The sequence below is a fragment of the Natrix helvetica genome (assembly GCF_964273705.1).
Source record: "Natrix helvetica genome assembly, chromosome: 1".
In the NCBI taxonomy this organism is placed as follows: Eukaryota; Metazoa; Chordata; class Lepidosauria; order Squamata; family Natricidae; genus Natrix; species Natrix helvetica.
Window position 1 is genome coordinate 344,562,974 of NC_138548.1, and position 6,435 is coordinate 344,569,408.

At 46.5% G+C, this 6,435-nt stretch overlaps 1 protein-coding gene across 2 annotated transcripts in view; it reads right to left on the minus strand.

Annotated features, from left to right (window-relative positions):
- Positions 1–1,837, minus strand: part of LOC309383322 (cholinesterase-like) — a 43,405-nt gene extending 41,568 nt beyond the window's left edge. For both annotated transcript variants that reach the window (XM_081935762.1, XM_081935761.1), the window contains exon 1: positions 1,692–1,837. The gene's annotated coding sequence lies outside the window, so the exon portion shown is untranslated. The remainder of the gene's footprint in view (positions 1–1,691) is intronic.
- Positions 1,838–6,435: the final 4,598 nt, after the last annotated feature.

Genomic DNA, 6,435 nt, shown 5'->3' on the forward strand with positions numbered 1-6,435 from the left:
TTCCACCGATTGCTTCTTCTTCTACCCTCAGGTGCTTTGGAGAATAGTTTGACTCCCTCTTCTTTGTGGCAACCCCTGAGATATTGGAACACTGATATCATGTCTCCCCTGGTCCTTCTTTTCATTAAACTAAAAATACCCAACTCCCGCAACCGTTCTTCATATGTTTTAGTCTCCAGTCCCCTAATCATCTTTGTTGCTCTGCTCTGCACTCTTTCTAGAGTCTCCACATCTTTTCTACATCGTGGTGACCAAAACTGAATGCAGTATTCCAAGTGTGGCCTTACCAAGGCATTATAAAGTGGTATTAACACTTCACGTGATCTTGAGTCTATCCCTCTGTTTATGCAGCCTAGAACTGTGTTGGCTTTTTTGGCAGCTGCTGCACACTGCTGGCTCATATTTAAATGGTTGTCCATTAGGACTCCAAGATCCATCTCACAGTTACTACTATTGAACAAGGTACCACATATATCCGGGATGGTGAACCTATGGCACGTGTTCCACAGCTGGCACACGGAGCCATTTGTCAGGGTACGCGAGGGGTTGCCCTGTCATCTGGCCAGTGCGCATGCGCGTGCTGGCCAGCTGAGTTCAGCCTTTTTTAAAGCCATTTTTCGCCCTCCCCAGGCTCCAGAGGCTTTATAGGAGCCTGGGGAAGGCGAAAAGAGCCTCCCCACCCCTCGGAGGCCCTCTGGAGGCTTCAGGAGCTTCCCTGAAGCCTCCGGAGCGCATAAATCCAGCCCTATGTGCAAACTGGAAGTTCAGGAACTGACTTCCGGTTTATTCGTAGGGTCAGTTTAAGCCCTCTGTAGGCTTCAGGGACCTTCAGGAGGTTTCCCTGAAGGGTCATTTTTTGTCCTCCGGAAAGTTCAGGAAAGCCTCCTGAAGGTCCCTGAAGCCTACGGAGGGCCTCATGGGGGGCGGGGGAGGCTGTTTTCACCCTCCCCAGGCTCCTTTAAAGCCTCTGGAACCTGGGGAGGGCGAAAAAAGCATGCAAAAAATGGGGGGAGTCCCTCTCATGTAAGCATGCGCACTGCGGGGGTCACACATTGCATTATGGGTGTGGCACGCCCACGCATGTGCTCCCCTCACTTATGGCATGTGAGCCAAAAAAGGTTCGCCATCACTGACATATACTGTACCTGTGCATTTCGTTTTTCTTGCCTAAATGTTTTCTTGCCTAAATTTTGTCCGACATTCCCTTTTCCTGCCAGAGTTGTTCAACCATCTGAAATGTTAATCAGCTTTGGGCATTTCTAATCTTGAATTTGGTCACAACACACATAATCCTCGACTTATGACTACAACTAAGCCAAACACTTCTGTTACTAAGCAAGAGTGAGTTTTGCTCTATTTTGCGATCTTTCTTGCCACCGTTGTTAAGAATCGCTGGAATACATGCCAGGTGCCAACTGTCTGAATTTTGATCCTGTGACTGTGGGGATGCTGCAATGCTTATAAGCTGCCTGGAGTCCCAGAGAGTGAGTTGGACGGGCATACAAAATGTCTTAAATTAACAAATAAGTTTGGTATTTTGGCTGAAGAGATTGTGAGATCTCTTTGCATAGGTCTAGCCTGGAATAGGACTAACAGGCTAGAAAAAACCAAAAAATTCTAGTCCCTTTCCTAAAAATAATCTTCCAGTTCTAAGTGGAAAAAAATGATGCTTTAAAATTCTACAGACTTACCTGCTTGTCAGATTGAACAGGATTACTTGTAAATAATAACTTCTGCTTATTCCAAAGAGGGGAGCAGTTTCTTAGATGATCAGACTGTATTCTGATATCACACAAATAATGATCATGAAAAGAGAAACTTTATATATTTCAGGGATTTGCATTGACCAATTGGATTTTGTCCTTAAAGAGGGAGGAATCAGCAAATATTGGCAAAAGGTTCCAAAATCAAAGCGGTGGAAACGTAGAGAACATCAATCAAAGGGGGTACAGAGGACAGTCGCTATCTCTGATGTGCAACCTGCAGCCTTGAAAAGAGCCTTAACAACATCTGCCCAGAATTCAAAGCAATTAAAGAACCTGAAAACAAATAACACTCTGTGAAGTGTTCTTAAACTCAGATGGTGATCAGGTTCATTTTTCTTGCTTCTTCCTGGCTATTGTTCCTATTGAAAAAGAAGGATGAATAACTAAGCGTGTTACTAAAAGTTAATAAGAGCCATATGCTTTCATATAACTTTTTCATAGAATCATCGGGCTGGAAGGGGCCTTGGAGGTCTTCTAGTTCAACCCCACACACAAGCAGGAGACCTAGGCTTATACCAACCCAATCAAATGGTTGTCCAGTCTGATTTTTGAAAACCTTCACTAATAGAACAAGCACAAAAACAAGAGTCAAGCTATAGCACTGATTACGTTTCTTACTATTGAATTTCATTTCGTTGGATAGGGCCAATTGTTCAAGTCTGTCAAGATCTTTCTGGATCTTGAGCCTATAGATAAAGGAGAGGAGGGGCCAGCCAGTGGTAGGATTTGCCAGTTTGCCAAACTGCGCAGAATCGTAACAATTGGTTCGTCCGAACCAGCTGAATCCCACCCCTGATACATGGAGGGAAGTAAGCTGTGGGATACCACAAGGTTCCGTCTTAGGCCCAATACTCTTCAGTACCTTCATAAATGACTTAGATGAGGGAATAGAAGGGGAATTTACCAAATTTGCAGATTATACTAAGCTGGCAGGAATAGCCAACACCCTAGGTGATAGGTTCAAGATCCAGATAAAACATACGATGAACAGTTGCTGGAACTGGGCATGGCTAGTCTAGTGAAGAGAAGGACCAGGGGAGACATGATAACAGTGTTCCAATATTTGAAGGGCTGCCACAGAGCTATTTTCCAAAGCTATTTTCCAAAGCACCTGAAGGCCAGACAAGGAATAATGGATGGAAACTGATCAATATTTTTGCTTTTGCTGTAACTGCTTAGGAGTTTGAGGTGGGAGAATCAGCCATCTGCACAGGCGCCTCCTCAGCCGGTTCCAGCCAGATGTTCAAGGTCGCGACATTCCGAGGATGACTTCTTCTCACCATCCCGGCTCGGGAAATTGAAATTGTATTTTCAGTAAGCATTGGATAATCTAGTTCAACACAGTACTTTTTGTTGGGGAAGTCAAACCCCCAACTCTGCAGAAGTCGATCTGCCATGTTTTGTGACTAGGAAGATGCCTATATCTCTAAAGCAGGGGTGTCCAAACTTGGGAACTTTAAGACTTGTGGACTTCAACTCCCAGAATTCTGGGAGTTGAAGTCCACAAGTCTTAAAGTTCCCAAGTTTGGACACCCCTGCTCTAAAGTTACCACAGTATATCTGAACAGTGTGGACCATTGTGAAATAAATACCTTTTAATTTTTTTTAAAAAAATTAAAAGTTTTCTGAAAGGCTGACCTTTCTTCTAAATTAGAAAAATGCTTAGATCATTTTGAAATTCCCTTTTTTTTAAAACCACATTACCACACAATTTTTTTTCCCTGTGTTGGAAGAAGTGTCCTTTTGGGTTACTTCCAAGTGGGGGAAAAGACACTGAAAGCATGGAGGCTGCTTGGAAAGATGGTTTTAATGGTGGGCAGAACCACATGGTTTGAGGTCCTGGGAAAAAAAGGTGACCACATGCTTCAAGATGTTGGGCGAAGAAGAAAAAAATGCAGAGATACTGAAAGTCCCTGCTTTTATGCCCTCTCTGGGCTTTGAACTTGAGCCTGTATACTGATTGGTTGTCAGACTCCCATGAGGTCATGCAGGGGCAACTCTGTAGGCTGTGTTTTGAATCCAAGTTTGGTTGAGCATTGCTTCTTCTCAGGTGCCATGTGTGAGATGGGTAGAAGGCTAATCCTACCTTTGTTATGTAGAATAGACTGGCCTAGTCCCAAATGGCCCATTGACAAGGGTGGGGGAGGGCAGGGAACTGGGAGCTACTTTGTCTTTAAAAACATGTTTCTTCTTTTTCACATGCAGGGAAATATTCTGTCTTTTTAATATTTCCTAGAATATTTCATTCTTCTAGTAGAGGGGTGGCTGCTAACTTCCTACACTTGTTTAGCAATGGAAATTTTGGTCCCAATTGTGGTCATAAGTGGAGGACTGCCTGTAGAATAAACCTAAGCCACGACGACCTAGCAGCCAAGAAGCCGATCTAACCGCCAGCAGAGGCCCAACCAAGGGGCATGGCAGAAGTCACCACAGCGCTCAGAGGGTGACACCAGAGTCACCTACCACACCTCAATCAGCCAAGTCCGTACTAGGCGGCCAAAAAAGCTGAAGGTCACAGTCCTCATCAGGGGCTCTCCATGCGAGATGGAGATTGACACGGGGTCATCATGACCATCATGCCGTGATCCACGGTGGTCAGCAGCGACCTGCAGAGCCTCCTGGGGCTTGACTGGTTCGAAGCCCCAGGCCTAGAAATGACCGGTATCAACGCCTTGAAAGACAAGAGCACTGAAGCAATTTTTAAGGAGTTTGAGGACGTCTTCGGCACCGGTCTGGGTAAGTATGTGGGGACTCCAATCTCTTTTAATTTGGACCCCAACATAGCCCCCATAAGGCTAAAACCCAGGAGAGTACCTTTCACTCTCCGCCCAAAAATTGATCTGGAAATTGACAAGCTCGTAGGGCAGGGAATCCTAGAGCCAGTTGATCATGCACGCTGGGAGACCCCTATAGTGACACCTGTCAAATCTGACGGGTCTGTCCGCATCTGCGCGGACTACAAATGCACAATCAATAAAGCGTTACAACAAAGCGCTTACCCCGTACCCATTGTACAACATGTATTATATTCTTTAGGCCCCGGCAATGTATTCACTAAATTGGACATGTCGCAGGCATACCAACAATTGCCTGTAGATGGCGCTACATCAGAGGCCCAAACCATTGTGACGCGCAGGGGTGCATTCAAATGTCACCGCCTGCAAATTGAAACTAGTATCGCCCCTGGACTGTTCCAAAGCGTCATGGAGCCCCTTTTGCAGGGGATTCCAGGAGTCGTCCCCTATTTTGACGACATCTTGGTATCGGCTGCAAATGAGGCGCAAGTTTTCAAATGTTTACAAACTGTTTTGACCAGAATTCGAGACAAAGGCCTTCGTCTCAAAAAAGAAAAATGCCAAATTAACGTGCCAAGGGTTGAATTCTTAGGGTACCTAATTGACAGCTCTGGGATTCACCCGACCACTAAAAAAATTCAAGCAATCCAGGACGCCCCTACACCTCGCAATCAAACTGAGCTGCAGGCATTCCTCGGGCTCCTTAATTTCTACAGTGTCTTTCTTAAACAGAAAGCTACCATTGCTGAGCCCTTACATCACCTCCTGGCAAAGAACGCGAAGTGGTCCTGTGGCAGAACCGAGGCTGCCGCATTTGCCACGGTAAAAACACTTCTGTCAGCAGACACGTTCCTGGTGCAGTACAGCCAGTCCCTGCCACTGATGTTGACTTGTGACGCTTCCCCATTTGGCGTCAGAGCCGTCCTCAGCCACCGCATGCCCAATGGAACTGAGGCTCCCATAGTCTATTACTCAAAGACCTTGTCGGCTGCCGAATGGAACTACAGCCAGCTGGACCATGAGGCTTTGGCTGCAGTGGCCAGTGTAAAAAGGTTCCATGAGTACCTCTACGGCCGTGATTTCGAACTAATTACAGACCACAAACCTCTTTTGGGCTTCCTGGCTGGGGACCGACCTACTCCTCTGTCATTATCACCACGGATGACCAGATGGACCATTTTCCTAACTGCCTACTCCTACTGTCTCATCCACCGACAAGGCTCCACTTTGGAGCATGCTGACGCTTTGAGTCTCTGCCCGCTGCCAGAACTTCTTGCAGACCTTACCCCCGAGACGCGATTCCTCCTTATTGACTGCTTGGAGACTGGCCCTGTCTTGTCTAGTGACATTGCCCACCACTCTGCAAAGGACGCCACCATCAAACAAATTTTGAACTGGGTGTGGAGGGGGTGGCCCAAGGGGCCTGTTGGGTCTGATTTCAAAATATACTATTGTAAGAGAGATGAATTGTCAGTTATTAATGGCTGTTTGCTATGGGGGAACTGGGTGATTGTTCCACCCAAACTGCGAGTTGCAGTATTAGAGGCTTTACATGTAGGGCATCCTGGAATTGTCAGGATGAAGTCTTTGGCCAGGAGTTATGTGTGGTGGCCTAACAAGGACAGGGAGATCGAAGAATGGGTGGCTACCTGCACATCGTGCCAGGAGTCCAGACCAGCTCCCCCAGAGGCGCCCGCCAAGGAGTGGGAGGGACCTCAACCATCGTGGTCTAGGGTGCACATTGATTTTGCTGGCCCAGTTCATGGCCAGACATTCCTCGTAGTTGTGGAAGCCTACTCGAAATGTCTAGATGTAGTCCTGGTGACCTCCACTACGGCAGAAGCGGTCATCAAGGTACTATGGAGACTTTTCTC